Source organism: Rhinoderma darwinii, chromosome 13, assembly GCF_050947455.1.
Source record: "Rhinoderma darwinii isolate aRhiDar2 chromosome 13, aRhiDar2.hap1, whole genome shotgun sequence".
In the NCBI taxonomy this organism is placed as follows: Eukaryota; Metazoa; Chordata; class Amphibia; order Anura; family Rhinodermatidae; genus Rhinoderma; species Rhinoderma darwinii.
Window position 1 is genome coordinate 15,722,009 of NC_134699.1, and position 15,599 is coordinate 15,737,607.

The window sequence follows — 15,599 nt, forward strand, 5'->3', positions numbered from 1 at the left end:
GACGTCACTGGATTACGCCGGCCTACGCAAGGATCCCTTTCGTCATGGGAACAGGGTCTAGGGGAGTATAATTTATGGGGCTGCTGTATGGCACTATCTACAAGGAGGGGAAGTATGGCATTATGTACAAGGGTGAGGTGGGGGGCACAATCTACAAGGGTGGCTGCATGGCACTGTCTACAGGGGGGACTGTATGGCACTATCTACAGGGGGGTACTATCTACAAAGGGGGCTGTACGTGGTACCCAGGGAGGGGGGTGCAGAGTGAAAAGTTTGCAATGGGGCCCAGTTTTTCCTAGTTACGCTCCTGGGCTAATAGAGGAGGGTTGTGAAACCAATATGGATGCATTGGTTTACTTTTTTTTCTCTTCAGGGCATCATCTCACCATAGAATACATATACATTCAGTTTGTATACATTCACTCCTTGTTGTATTTTGAGTGTCCTCCTGTATTTCAGGATCGGACTGATCAAAAAATCCAACATTCGTTCTATAACATATATTAACATATATTAAAACACTCAGAAAGGTAATACAACATGACATAATTTGTAACTTCTAGAATTTTTAATTTGTCTATAGGATGAATAGAAAGTTCCTTCCAGAAACTTAGGTGAAGACAAGCATGTAAATACTTGGCAAATTTTAGTTGTTAAATAATTGAAAAAGCGAAGGCGAGATCTTTGCTGTTAGCCGCCTCTGATTAATCCGGTTTAAATGATGAGAGAGCAGCAGAAATGAATGAAGAGGCCTCTCGTGTCAGATGACTACTACAGAGGGGCATTATTAACCCACCCTGGCTCGCCTCGCCAATCATTACCCGTCACTCTCCTGTTCCCAGGTTTGATGATATAAGCTAGGAAATGCTTATTTTGAAAAATAGAGCGAGAGAAAGAAACTCCTTTATGGCACAGCAGAATCTCCCGGCTCTCTGGTATCTGCTCTCCACATAATGTGACAGCTTGGAGAGGTGAAGCGTCTGAGCATTCTTGTAAAAACCCATTAAGGACTTTTAAACTAAAGCTCGTAATGCCCCGTTCTGAAGGGTTGGGAGGATTAAGCTGCTTTCTCGTGATGTACAGAGTAGCCAGCAGCCGAGAGACGAGCAGACAGCGGAAACTGAAGGCCACAAGGGCCGGTATTAAAAATACATGTTTGTTGTATAGTAAGATTTAACTTGATGGCAGATAAGGGTGGCTTGTCCCATCCAACTTGACCCCTTTTCCTTCCTGCTGTAAAACATCAGGCACATCTGATACTAGACCTTTGTTTCTCCATCAAATAACAATCTGGAATCCATATAGTGCCATCTCAGGGTACAACAATGGCATGTGAACCTGAATGTTGACCTTGGAGCACAATTTGTAACTACATCGCAGGCAGAGCTGCATTCACAATTCTGCTGGCTTCAGAGATCAAATATTCCAAAATTCCTTGCTGGCTCAGTACTTGTAATAATTTAAGGACTTCTCTACACCATGAGCTGTACAGTAATCTGATGTAGAAAAAACAAACAAAAAAAAAAACACTATATTATATGAACTCAGCTAAAACACTAGGACTGTGTCGGACGACAAACATCTCAAATGGACTTTAATACTGGTTGTATCTTTGGATAAGTCCAAAATGAGTAAATAACTCAAGGTAGGTGTACCCTTTAAGGCCTTGGTTAGATGCAAACTCCATCCACACATCACAGCCTATCAAAGTCACGTTGATGTTTGGTAGGTTCACCTTCTGTCGCTGGTATGGCAGCAATGCCCTCCTGTACACAGATCTTATTTAGTATGACAGAAGTTGGGTAGTAAGAGCGGTGTCTATGCCTCTTCCATATATCAACACCCACCATGGCTAAATAGATGCTAGAAGAAGGGCAGGGCAGATCCTCAAATAAGGGCTACGTCAGGGCAAACAGGGATCAGACACAAACTTTTTCTTCCTATTGGAGATTAGTAGCGTCAGAGCTGTTTGGCAGCCGCTTATCTTCTTACAGGGCAAATTTGTTTGTTATTTTGGTAACGGAGATTGATAACATATATGGCCAACTTACCACTAAAGCCTCGCAAGAAATCCAACAGAACAAGAATACGAAGACAGAATGAATATTGATTTGTAATTTTATTAAAGCAGCATTGTCGCAGTCAAGTATTGAGAGCTGGACTATCAGGCGTCTTGTTACATTTATTCTAAGGCCCTGTCCAAAGGAAATCTGCCTCAGAATCCTTCAGGAATTTTGAGGCAGATTTTGACCTGCCTGCACCTTTTTTTGCATGGCTTTTCACTGCGTTTTTCGCACACGGCCATTAAAGCGAATGCAAGGACAAAAAACGCAGTGAAAGATGCTCGGAACCGCGTCGTGGCCAAAAGCCGCTTGGAAAAATACCTGTCTCCAATTGAAATCAATGTGGGTGATTTCGGCCATTTGTTGGCACCGATTCCAACGCGGTTTCCACAACAAAATCAGCGCCAAAGAACTAAGATATTAATCTGGACTACCCTGTTTAGACCATGAAAAATCTGAGGGTCCTAACACTCCAGCCCCCAAAGATTCAGTCCTGCTAGTCTGGCAATGTCTAAATTGGCACCCAGGTTATCCCACATTTTGTACAACCAGTTTTTTAGGGGGTGTTACTAGATTATTAGGATCGTGTAAGGCTGGGTTCACACAGAGTTTTTTTGCAGGCAGAAAATTCTGTTTGGCATTTTGAGGCAGATTTTCCTTTGCCTGCACGCTGTTTGCCGTGTTTCACCCACGGCCATCGAGCGAAATACGCTTTCTCTGCCCCCCATTGATGTCAATGGGAGGTCAGAGACATAAACGCCCGAATATAGGGCATGTCGCTTCTTTTTCCCGCGAGACGGTTTTTCCGCTCGTGGGAAAAAACTCCTCCGCCTCCCATTTCCGGCCGTTTTTTGGCGTGTTTTCCAACGCGGTTCCCGCATCAAAAAACGTGTCAGAAAGACTCTGTGTGAACTGGGCCTTAAACTGCTTTGAATCAAATAAATTTGTTTACTTCCACTAATCTTGCTAAATATAGGACTTCATAAAAACGCTATTATCTATTGTGAGAATTCACAAGACATTTCAGCGGGTCCTTCTCCAAAAGCCTGAGCGTCCTTGTCATGTGGAATCTCTACCCCGAGGGCTGGAGTTTGTTTTGGGCAGGAAGTTTGTGTTTTCGGTAACTTTTTTTAACAACAAACAGTGTGGGCTACTCTGCATGTCAGCTATAAACACCATCTTCTCCTTGTGGAATGCCAAAATCATTTATAATCAGTCCCGTTTAGGGTTACAAGCTAGAAATACATTGAACTCTTTGCGCCCGTATGCCCTGACCAGGGAGGCATTTTACGATAATATGTTTAACCTCGCTGTCACGGAGATCAAAGCAGATCTGAAAAAATCTACTAATAATTGCCACACACATGTAAATTAGCCGAGGCATCTAAGTCAAATACATGGTCAATTTTCCCATAAAGACTACTCCATACAACCAAATACTACAAAGATCACGGTCATGGAGGTAAAACACACCTAGATATAAGGCTAGACTCAGATCCTGCTTTAGATTGAGATATATACATTGTCCTGCGAATATATAATTCCCTAAAATATTTTGTGCTGAGTAATTTCTTAGAATATATTTACAGTGATGAGTCTTTCCTGATAGTGCCCCAAATGCCCTGCGTAGACGTAGAATTAAGTAATAAAATTCTACTTGCAGTCACCACTAGATGGAGCTTTCTGTATACGGTTTATACATTGAGCTTGTTGATAAGACTGTATGCAGTAAGCTCCCCCTAGTGGTGGCTCCAGGCAGCCAGGATATTGTCATTTTATGGCTATCCAAGAGATTTGAAGCTTTTCATAAAAATGGAAGTCCAATCGCTGTAAAAAATATATTTAGAAATTAATCAGAAAAGAATATTGGACCTACAAATTTCACGGTGTTAAAAGGTGGAAATTCACTTTAAAACTTTTCAGAATTCTGTGACCTATATAAAGGCCCTATGGTTTTATATGGTCACAGAACTCCTTGAAGACATTCAACATAATTTCTGGGTTAAAGGGGCTTTTCCATAATCAATATTTATCACCTATCCACAAGTTAAGCAATAAACATTTGATCGGTGGGGTTTCGACCACTGGGACTCCCACCAATCACAAGAAAGGGTTTACCTTGCTGTTCCTGGGAGTCCCATAGGAATAGGGCGGTAGTGTGCACGCTCGGCCACCCCTTCATTAACTTCTATGGGGCTGCCGAAGATAGTGCTCAGCGGTCCTATAGAAATGAATGGAGCGGTGGCCAAGCATGTGCACTACCGCTCCATTCCTATGAGGCTCTCTGAAACTGAAAAAAAAAAGCCTGTTCTCGTGATCGGTGGTGGTCCCAGCGGTCGGACCCCCACCGATCAGATATTTATCACCTATCATGTGGATAAGTAGTAAATAATGTTTGTGGGAAAACACCTTTACATGAAATTTTATGCATTTTTTTTTGCTCATGATTATTGCTTCTCTCATATATTAGGACCAATTACCAAACCAACCACATGTTTGGACTGTGAAGGCAAAGTTGAGCGTTTAAAGAAAAAACAGATGGTAAAAAAATTATAATTGTATGCGCTCTTATGGCTTCAGCCATGACTAAGGACGCTTGGAGCGTCTGAAACGCGTAGGCTCTCTATCTACCACTACCACAATTTTTCTCCATTATATCAGGATGTCACACCGTGCTCCTTACTCCTGATTTTAACCTGCCAAACATACTGGCCCATTAAACTTGGAAACAGTTCTTCCATTTTAAAATAACTGTCCGTGCTGGATTCAACCCCATTCTTTCTAGTCTCACTAGAAAGGAACTTACAGGGAGAATAAAAACCAAGAGCAAGTGTGAAAGATGAACGAGTAATGGATATGAACTGTGATAAATAATTCCATCATATGATGAAGAATTGTACAGCCATCTAATTTACCCATACATATGATGATATATTGGCTGCATGAAGGGGCTTTGCCTTTTATCGTGAGCGGGGTGTGGGCTCAATAGAAAGTCTATGAGTCTGTACACTGCTCGCTATAGCTGATACAAAACGAAGTGACACAGCGCTCACCCGAGTGTTTCTGTCGCTTCGTTTTGGCGATAGGCGGGAGTCTCAGTGCTCAGACCCCCACCGATCAAAACATCTGACATGTCACTATGATATGTCAAAAGTTTGTTTAAAAGTTTAGTTACCCTTTAATTCTCTCCTATTCTAGATGGGTGTTCCTATTGCTTAGAGGGTTTATCGAACAAAAGAAAAAGAAGAATATGGATTGGTTGTTATGATGTTATGAGAACCAGTGTCCCTGTGACAACACTGAGCTGTCAAAGAGCAGGGACAGGAAGTGTTGTCATATGAATTGATTTTTTTTTGTTTTACATTTGCAAATCATACTAAGGGGCTTTTAATATTTGGAAGCTTTTATTTAAGTACTTTTTACATTATATTGTATTAAACAAGGTCTTAAAAAGGTGTTATCTGCTTTAGACAACCCCTTTTTATATGCCTTATTAAGGATATGTATGTAATAATGGGACCCCCCTCTATTAGCCAAAGGGAGGAGCCGCTGCAAAGAGTAATAGACTCCTGGAGTGTAATAAACTTGGAAAGCCAATGCCATCCAAGAACACCTTCAAGGAAGTACTAAGTCCACAGTCAAGAATGAAGTAGTGGATTCCACGGTGGAAATATAATGGGAGTCCTCAGTACTGGAGAAAGGAGGACATGTAAAGTGATAACTAGTAAGTAACACATAAAAACCTGTTCCTCAGCCATTAATCTGAAGGCATATGGATTTTACAAGAAGGGGGTCCCATGATTGGGACCACCCTTTATTAGCCAGAGCAGAGCTGTGAGCCACTGCAAAGATTGAGTTCCGCTTTGGAGCACTCAGCGTTATTACGTATCACATGGTCACCCATTCATTTGAATGGGCACCATGTAAAACCCACATTCCTCCTGCCCAAGCGAACACATCTGATCACCAGTCGGTCCGCATTTCGAAGAGGTTTTTCAGAGTATGTATATGATATATATATATATATATATATACACACACACACACACACACAGAAGTTTAGAATGGAAGCCACGACGTGGCGCTAGATCAGTGATACAAGGCATGCCACAAGTGCTCATTCGACCACATTGACCCATGACTGACCCCAAACCACACGGCGCTATTCTTCTTGTCAAATCTGATGGATTTTTTTTCAACCCAAATGTGAGTATAGCCCAACAGCATTATTGAGTGATGAAAAGAGAAAAAACAAACAGATGTGATATCGCAGTCGACTGTGGAAAGATCGATGGAAGTGCGTGGTGTAAACGTGCCGGCAAAGTTGTGACAATAATCATGTATAAAATAAGGTGCATGTAACAAAGGATACGTGTACCCCTATTGTGCGTCAGCCTGGCGTTGTACAATTCATCTGTCAGCTGAAGCAAAAATGACACAACGTCCTAAAAATGTCACATCAACCTTGTTAAATGTTCTACAAGCTGTCTATGTGGAATTCATAAACACGAGGCCATCTACAAATGTCCTAAAGTGGTTACACTCTAATAAACAGCTATTTTCTCAAACTACCGTTTCTTTCTAGAGGGATCGTTGCTCCTGGGGGTGTCTGGGAACATTATTTTTCTCAAGCCACCGACTTTAATTATTAAGATATTACTCAGTACAGTACAAGAAATATGAGCAGCGACGGTCCATGCCAATGGTCACCTATAGTATAATGATACTGCTTGTGTGCAATGAACTTATGCTAAATATATTAAGGCAATGATCTCCAGCTGTTGCAAATATCCAACTCCAAGAATCAACTGACAGCCTGCCATTGTCAGGGCATGCTGGGAGTTGTGGTTTTGCAACAGCTGGAGAACCACAGGTTTAAGACCTTAAGGAGTATCAGGTATAAGTAGCAACTTGGAACAGCCTAGAAAATCACATAAAGGGCACCAAATTTTGCCACGGCAGCTGTCAGGGCATGCTGGGAGTTGTGGTTTTGCAACACCTGGGGTACCACAGGTTTGGAGACCACTGTATTCAGGGCTAAGTAACTATTTGGACACCAAGGAGAATCCCTAAAGGGTCCAAAATTATTGTCATAATTCATTAAGTCATATCTAGTCATACCTATTCTGCAGGTTGGATGTAATTTTGATGTTTGCCCTATATTATTATGACCTGTATTTTACATCTTGGAAATCAAACAATGGTTTCTTCAAATCCTTTCCTTAGTCACCTAGAAGAAGAAAAATCCTATGAGCCTAGGAGTGAGAAAAGCTTGATTCCATTCATTTGTTGCGGAGGAATTCCCATGGATTTCTGGGAATGTTTTTGTTTTTTTTAAAGGATTTTATGTGTGATCGTAGCTGTGTCGATGGTCCGTGATTATGGCACGGAGTGTCATCCACAGGCCGTCCGCAATCAAGGACCGTGCACACACAAGATGTGCATTCATTTCAATTGTGGACCGTATAAGGACATGTCCAATTTTTTTACCAGTCGGGGCTTCGGGCAACGCACGGACCATGGAAACCACGGTTGTGTGCATTGGCCCATAGGTTAGCATATGTTTTATACAATCCACGTTTGCGGATAGTATACAGTCGTGTGCATGACGCCTAAGAGAAATAAATGTTGCTATTCTGTTCGGACCATAAGAATTGACTAGATTAGTGATGCCCCTCATCTGCACAGAAAAATGTGCCCCATTGGCCAAATAGATCATCCGTTTTAATAAACTAGATCACTTTACACACCAAACATCTGTCAATATAGATACAATATGACCCTAAAGGTTCATTCCTGAGGTCATTGACACACTCGTTACATTCCATGAGATTCACTTACCTAAGGCAAGGGAAAACATGTGCGGCCAAACTGAACCAAAAATGTTACACGTAACGATCTACAACTACAGTAATACAATTATCCATGTGAATGAAACAAAGTCCTCGTTCTACCAGGATGTAAACCTATTGTTTAGCCTATGTGACACGCACATATATATTAATGAGATGCAGAATTAGGAATCCCATTACATAAATGTTATTATCAAAATGTTTCCATTTCAAAATGTCCCTTTGGCGAATAAAGAAAATATACGGTAAATCTGTCAGCAAGCTAAGAGTTAATTGCCCTCCTTTCCGATCAGTCATAGACTGGCTAGCCACCCTCGAGCTGAGGTGAGTATGTTAGAGACACCTTGTGAGGTCTGTGTTGTGTAAGATGGAGATGTCAGAGCCGGTGCCTGGAGGGGGGACTGACGACTGTCATTCAGGATAATCTCCTTCTCGCTCTCCTCTCATCCTCTTCTCACTTCTCTCTTTCCTTCTTATGCCTGCCCTGGGCTAGTGATGTTCAAATTTCTGTCTACCAAATGGCGTGACTGTCCCTCTTTCCACACCCAAACCGCGGGCACAGGCGGGGGCGATTAAGCAGGCGTTTTCAACATAGACAGCGGTCTGCGTCATTATGGACAACAGTGATGAGGGTCTTCTACCAGTCTGCCGCTGGCATGAAGCAGAGACCTGTTGTCCCACGGTTATATTAAAAAATAAAGTCTTTATACCCGTCAACTTTTGTTGCGTCTTTTCAAAACAGGATTGTCGATTACATATAGGAGTCTATGGTGTCTTGAGGTTTGACAGGAGAGTGGCGTTTTCTTCCAACCAAATACTTTTTCAGATATTTATGCACCAAGACATTCAAAGTAGGACACATGTAAGACTGCGCTGTCGTACTACATACAGGGTTTCGCAGGGGGGGGTCCCGAAGAGGAGGATCTCATGCATTAAGAAAAGGATAGGCTCATTCTTCAGTAGCTTTTCTTCACAGATTAGCATACAAACATACATGATGCAACAAAGGTCCAAGACATCGAACTAATACTAGAGAACCCTTTTAAGTGAAAATGGTAATTGCCTAAATGTATACAGCTAGCTTTAATTATTCCATTAAACAAGATAGGTGATAAATATCGGATCGGTTGTGGTCTGACTGCTGGGACCCCCACCGATCACTATCTATGGCATCCCAGAGAAATTAATGGAGCGGCGGTCGAGCACATACACTACGACTCCTATACTATGTGGTATCCAGGAACGGCAAGCTAAGCCCATTCTTGTGATCGGTGGGGGTCCCTGCAGTCAGACCCCCACCGATCAGATGTTTATTAACTCTACTGTGGATAGGTGATAAATATTGCTTATAGGAAAACCCATTTCATTTAAGAATGTTGGATTTTACTACATACAAAAAAAAAAAACTTAATAAAGAGGGTTTCCCAAAGCCAGGCAGCGAGTGTTTAATTTATCTGCAGCACCACCACAGGAGAAATGAAGCATTACAATGTGCCTATTGAAACCAATAAGCTATCCATGTAATGAACGGATACGGTGGGCCCTCCAAATAGAGTTATCTAAGCCTGGCGACCCTTTTAATGTGATGACAGATACTCTCAATTGCCAAGGTTAACTTTATTGAGCGTGAGAGTCTTCTATTGCTGTTCCACAGCTGATGCCTTCCTACACCTTAAAAGATACTATTATGTCTTTAAGGAATACTTATCAGCAATAGGGTACCTGATTTATTTGAACATTAGTCCATGGAGAAAAAATAATTTTTGTAAATGCATCTAATTAAAAGTTACATTTAAAAAAAACTCATCATATACTGTGATTTCAAGATTCAAATGACCTGACCCTCCGCAAGAGTCGGGTATGAACTTCCTGGTTTGGTGATTCACCGGCATCCCCTGCGCCCTCCTACGGCAGCATCCAGTCTCAGAACACGAAAACCTCTCTAATTACCGCGGTTCGGTCTAAGAGAGCCATATGTACTGTATTGCTACAGCAGTTATCGATTAAGCATTAATATAGCCGGTAGAGCTCTTGCGTTCTGAGAATGGATGCTTTATGGGATGACGCAGGGGATGCCGGGAAACACCAAACCAGGAAGTTCAGACCCGAATCTTGCTGGAAAATCGGGTCATTTGCATCTTGAAAACACGTCATATAAAGTGTGCTCGGCTGCTTCTGTCAGCCCCATAGACTTTGATTGGAGCGGCACCAGCATGCTCGGCCGCTGCTCCATTCAAACTCCTCCTAGCCACCGTTTTGAGGCTGGTAGAAACGGGGATCCTTGCTGGTGGACCCCCACGATCTAGCATTCATCCCCTATCCAGTTGATTGAGTAAAAACTCCTTTAGGCTGGACTACTCCTTTGGGTATGTTCACACGCTTAACAAAATACAGCTGTGAAACACGGAGCTGTTTTCAAAAGAAAACAGCCTCTGATTTACAGCCGTTTTTTATGCATCAGGCGTTTTTTATGGCTGTTTTTGGAGCGGTTTTTCTATTGACCCAATGAAAACCGGCTCCAGAAGTGACATGCACTTCTTTTTTACGCTCCGTTTTTAAAAACGGCCTTGTAAAAAACACCCAGTGGAAACGGAATTACGTTTTTCCCATTGAAATCAATGTGCAGATGTTTGGAGGCGTTCAGCCTCCGTATTTTTAGCCGTGTTTCGGGGCGTTTACGGGCCGAAAAATGGCTGAAAATAGGCCGTGTGAACATACCCTCAAAGTTATACTTACCTGAGGGAGAACTTGCTTACGAAAATGATTGGTTAATTATGGAATTATAAAATCAAGGACGTTTTTCAATCAGTGGGAGAAGGAAAAAAAACGCCACGATGAGTGTTTTGACACGTTTTTGTCAAACCACTGTGCAAAAAACGCCTGGAGCAGATTTTGCAGGAGGAATTTTCCTCCTGCAAAAAACTCTGTGTGAACTAGCCCTTATAATGAATTATTCTTGTAAGAAAGGGCAGGTTGTAAATAAAGTTTAATGTTTGCTTAACGAAAAGTGCTAATAGACCTCGTGTTTCAATTTCTCACCATTTTTTAGATCCCCGCTAACAGTCAGTGAATGGAAACATTCTTTCCTGACCACGTGTCGCTCACACATCTGCAATCGGTCACAAGACAAGTCTCTTGTTGTTGGCTCCTGCCTACATTGTAACAAACTAAGGCTGTGTGAACAGGAGCGACGTAAGGACAGGTTTTTAGCTTCTGGTTGTAAGCAAGAAGGTTTTTATTCACTGAAAGCAAGCACACGATGAGCAACTGAAACACAAAGTCAATCAAAAAGTTACATAATGTATTCAAAAGAATGAACAACAGTAATTGAATGACAGCCATAAACTTCTTCGGAAGTCTGCCGAAGTTATTATTGATATCCATGCACTGCTTGCTTTTCCAATACGAATTAAAAAAATTATATAACACAAAGATTTTGAGACGTATCTTTGATGTAGGCTACAGAGGACAGGGTTGCTGATGTCATGATGTTTCGTGCAAGGCAAAAAAAACGTTACTGATCAAATCCTTTGCACTAAACTGATACGCAAGTACATTTGACCCGATTAAGAGGGGTTATAACCTCCAGCCTCCCACTATCCTGGGAAAGTAGATCAGTAATTGCCCCCACACACATACAAACCACCTTCTCATCACATGTGCTGGCCATTTTGGCACTCATCACGACTGGGTTTAATCCGTTGACCTGGAAGTAAAGGGATAAGTATATTGTCGCTAATTACGCGTATAAGTACAAATCAGAGGGCGGATCACTGGAAGGAGTATGTGAAGAGGGGCTTCTTAGTACGAGATTAAAGGCAAACGGACTGCTCTGTATGTAAAGCGGTGTTAACAGTTCTACTGCAGACCAGAAAAAAAGTGATGAGAGTGTATGAAGAAAAAATGATCGACTCTTATTACGGGAAATCAGGGAGGCCACACAAAAACATAGATTGTCTGCTAATGCAGTGACTAATACGGTAAAGAATTACAGAAATATTTCATCCATGGAATAAGCATAAATGGGTGGCCCCAGGGTCAGATGTGACCATCCATTTATTTCCAAGCTCTCAGCTCTTTCCATCAGTGCTTTTATATAATGCTGGTGTCTGTTAAAGCCCTGAAAATATTTCATCCACATGGGCACTTGCCCCACTGAAGTCTTTTTTTCACCCAGTACAAGTATATACTAATTTTCTATCAAGTTAATTTCTCAATTTGTACAAGGGCTAAACTTCCCTTGCTTGAAGTGTTCAATCTGCAGCGCTGCGGATCTTGAGCCCACCGGGTGTATATAAAGTATGGGGTGGGCTTTGGGGCTGTCACAGCACAAACATGAATGGCTTATCCCTAGGATATGCCATCTATGTCCGATCAGAGGGAATCCGACCACTAATCGCCAGAAAGAAACGGCAGTGGAATTAGGAAAGAATTGTGCCACTTCACATCATGTCACAGTGACAAATTATAGTCATGAAGCCTCTGGGAAAAAAAAGGCACGTTCATGACAGGGGCGAAGAGGTACTATTTTTTACTGCTGCCACTTTGTCCTAGATATTGCCAGTGCCACAGCGGTCGAACCCACCAATCGGACATTGATGCCATATCCTAGCGATAATGTTTATGTTGAGACAATTAAGCAATCTGGAATGCCGAGTAAGGAATAAGCAGGTGGCTACAGTTATCCGGATTGCTGAGTGTATGGACTGATGTAGGGGGGCATCTCTTCAATTTGCTTTGGGGTCCTCTGTACATATTGTACTTCTCTGCCAATCTCCTCGTGCAACATAGGTGTAATCATACGGCATGTACTATATACGGACATTACGTTGTACGTGTGAAAATTTATAGGGGTATTTTGTATAGCAAATGTAATTACACAATAGAAGACAGAAGCAAGCGCAGGCCATATGAGACGGATCAATGTCATGTCTATTCTAGGACTCTGAACGACATGGGATTCAAATTAAGTTGTGACACATCACTAAGAATCTCACGTTCTTCTATTTATTGTAATAAAATCAGAGTTCGAATAGTTAATTTGATACCGAAATAGAATTTAGACATTATAGATTGACAAAAAAACAAACAAAAAAAAACCGTAGTATTTTTATTTTTTTGTTGCGTATGGGAGGGGGTGTTCTAAAAATAAGAATGACCCTGAGGCAAGTGCATGCCCAGCTATCGGTAACTCTTTTATCCTATTTACAATACACAATCACTTTTAAAACATTAAGTCCTTCTGCGTCCACCCCGAGGCTGTTGTGACTATCTGAACGCCCCCCCCCATCCCTCCTCCCCTTAGCATCGGGGTCCAAATTTGCACCCGCCGGCTCAGTCCGTGACATGTTACAATTCTCATCCTCTGGGACACACCTGCCCAAAAATCCACAGCCTCTGGCCTGGGGGGTCTGTAATTGGGAAAGCGGGGAGAGTGACACGTTCTGATCTCTCTTGGGGAGGGGGCGATAGACTCTGATCTCTTAAGAGAGAAGGGATGGAGGTTGTAACATGCTGTGATCTATCTGGGAGGGTAAAGTAATGGGGTCTATTCCAGATTTAGAGTTGGAAACAAATTGTTTTATGTCTAGGGGATGAATAACGTTATTTAATAAAGACAAGCAACACAGAACATAAATAGCCCCAAATTGTGATGTTTTTGAATTTCTTTGTTTTTACATTTTCCCTCGCAGACGAGATTTGTTTCAAAGTGACAGCTCTTAATGGCCAACTATTGTGTCAATAATGTGTCAGTTTCGGAGCTGGCACACCTCTACCCGCCCAAACAACAGGATTTTGCGGTTGTTTGGGCAAGCAGGGGTATGCAAACCTTGGGGATCAATAAGCCTAATGATAGCAGAGCAGTTTCATCATCTGTCTAGGACAAGATGTGAGGAAAGTCTTAGTGAACGTAACCAAGACCCCCGTGACACGAGTCCCTTCATCGGGCTACACAACAAATTTACAACGCTCCATAGACACATCTACAACTCTACTTCTAAGTATATATAAAATGCTGAGTCTGTGTGTAAACACTTGCTGATCTTAGCTACGTTCACATGTAGTGGATCTATTGCAGATTTTCCGTCTGGATTTCCGGAAGGAAAATCCGCAGTGGTATAAAGTAGCAGCAGAGCGGATGAGATTTGAAAAGAACAAATCTCATCCACGTGCTGCAGAAATTTTCCAGAAAGAAATTGAACAGCAGTGCAGATTTTTTACTTCAATTTATGCTGCGGAAAGTGCACAGATTTCTTGAGAAAATCTGCAAAAGTCCAAATTACATAAAGATCTTCAGCAAAAACAACAAGTCTAGATGTGGAATCACCCTTTCAATTACATTATGTTTTCTTCTCCGTTCCCATCTAAAGCTACATTTAGAATCCTAAGATTCCTGCTACCAAAGTGCAGTGCATTGTGGGAGCTCAATGGTAGAGCTTAGCTATTAGGTCTGATAAACTGCATACAGTTTCCAAGAAGGCACCCACAGAATTTTTGCTTTTACTTTGGGAGTGAGTAGAGAAGAAAACAACAAGAGGCTCAAATAAGACTCTGATAACAAGATAAGTAAAGCATTTACAAAGTTAGGGGGGATTCACACGAGCGTGTATTCGGTCCGTGCGGGCCGCGTGGTTTTCACGCGGCACGCATGGACCAATACAAGTCTATGGGGCAGTACAGACAGTCCGTGCTTTTTGCGCAGCGTTTGTCTGCTGCGCAAAAAGCGCGACAGGTTCAATAACTCTGCGTATTTCGCGCATCACGCACCCATTGAAGTCAATGGGTGCGTGAAAACCACGCAGGTTGCACGGAAGCACTTCCGTGCGAACCGACTGAAACAGCGCACCAGCTGTCAAAAGGATGAATGTAAACAGAAAAGCACCACGTGCTTTTCTGTTTCCGAACATCCAAACGGAGTGTCTTTGCGATGAGCGAAGCCGGACAAGCGAACCGAACTTCACTGGGTTCGGCCGAACCCGGCAAAAAAATTATCGGTACGCGACTTCAGGAGATAGTCACTGTCCATGGTGCTGAAAGAGTTAAACTGTTTCAGCACCATGGACAGTGACTACCGATCCCAATAAACATGAACCTGTGAAAAAAAAAATGAAGTTCTGACTTACCGATAACTCCCGGCGTCTTCCTCCAGTCTGACCTCCCGGGATGACAATTCAGTCCAAGTGACAGCTCCAGCCAATCACGGGCCAAGCACAGGCTGCAGCGGTCACATGGACTGGCGTGTCATCCAGGGAGGTGGGGCCCGATGTCGAGAGGCGCGTCACCAAGGACGCGTCATCAAGGCAACGGCCGGGAAGTTCTCGGTAAGTACGAACTTTTTCTTTTTTTTCAACAGGTTTTTCGATATTGTGTTCGGCATTCACTGTCGAGGGTGCTGAAAGAGTTAGCTCTTTCAGCACCTTGGACAGTGACGGGCGTCGACTAGCCTCATCTCTATGATGGCGGCTGCGCGAAAATCACGCAGCCGCGCATCATACACGGATGACACACGCAGCTGTCAAATGTTTTTTTGCGCGCGCAAAACGCCGCGTTGTTTGCGCGTGCAAAAACGCAACGTTCGTCTGTATCTGCCCTTACGGAACTTGTTCTGTAGCTTTACCTGTGATATTGTGTTCGAAGGGGGGGTTCCCTTTTAATTTTATTTACATTTGATGGATTGTCAATC

At 42.5% G+C, this 15,599-nt stretch overlaps 1 protein-coding gene across 5 annotated transcripts in view; it reads right to left on the bottom strand.

The window, feature by feature from the left end:
• Positions 1–15,599, bottom strand: part of WNT3 (Wnt family member 3) — a 203,792-nt gene that overhangs the window by 57,368 nt on the left and 130,825 nt on the right. The window contains exon 1 of one of the 5 annotated variants that reach the window (XM_075846545.1): positions 7,185–7,242. The exons of the other annotated variants lie outside the window; for them this stretch is intronic. The gene's annotated coding sequence lies outside the window, so the exon portion shown is untranslated. Of the gene's footprint in view, positions 1–7,184; positions 7,243–15,599 lie in introns of those variants that run through there. 5 annotated transcript variants of the gene reach the window in all.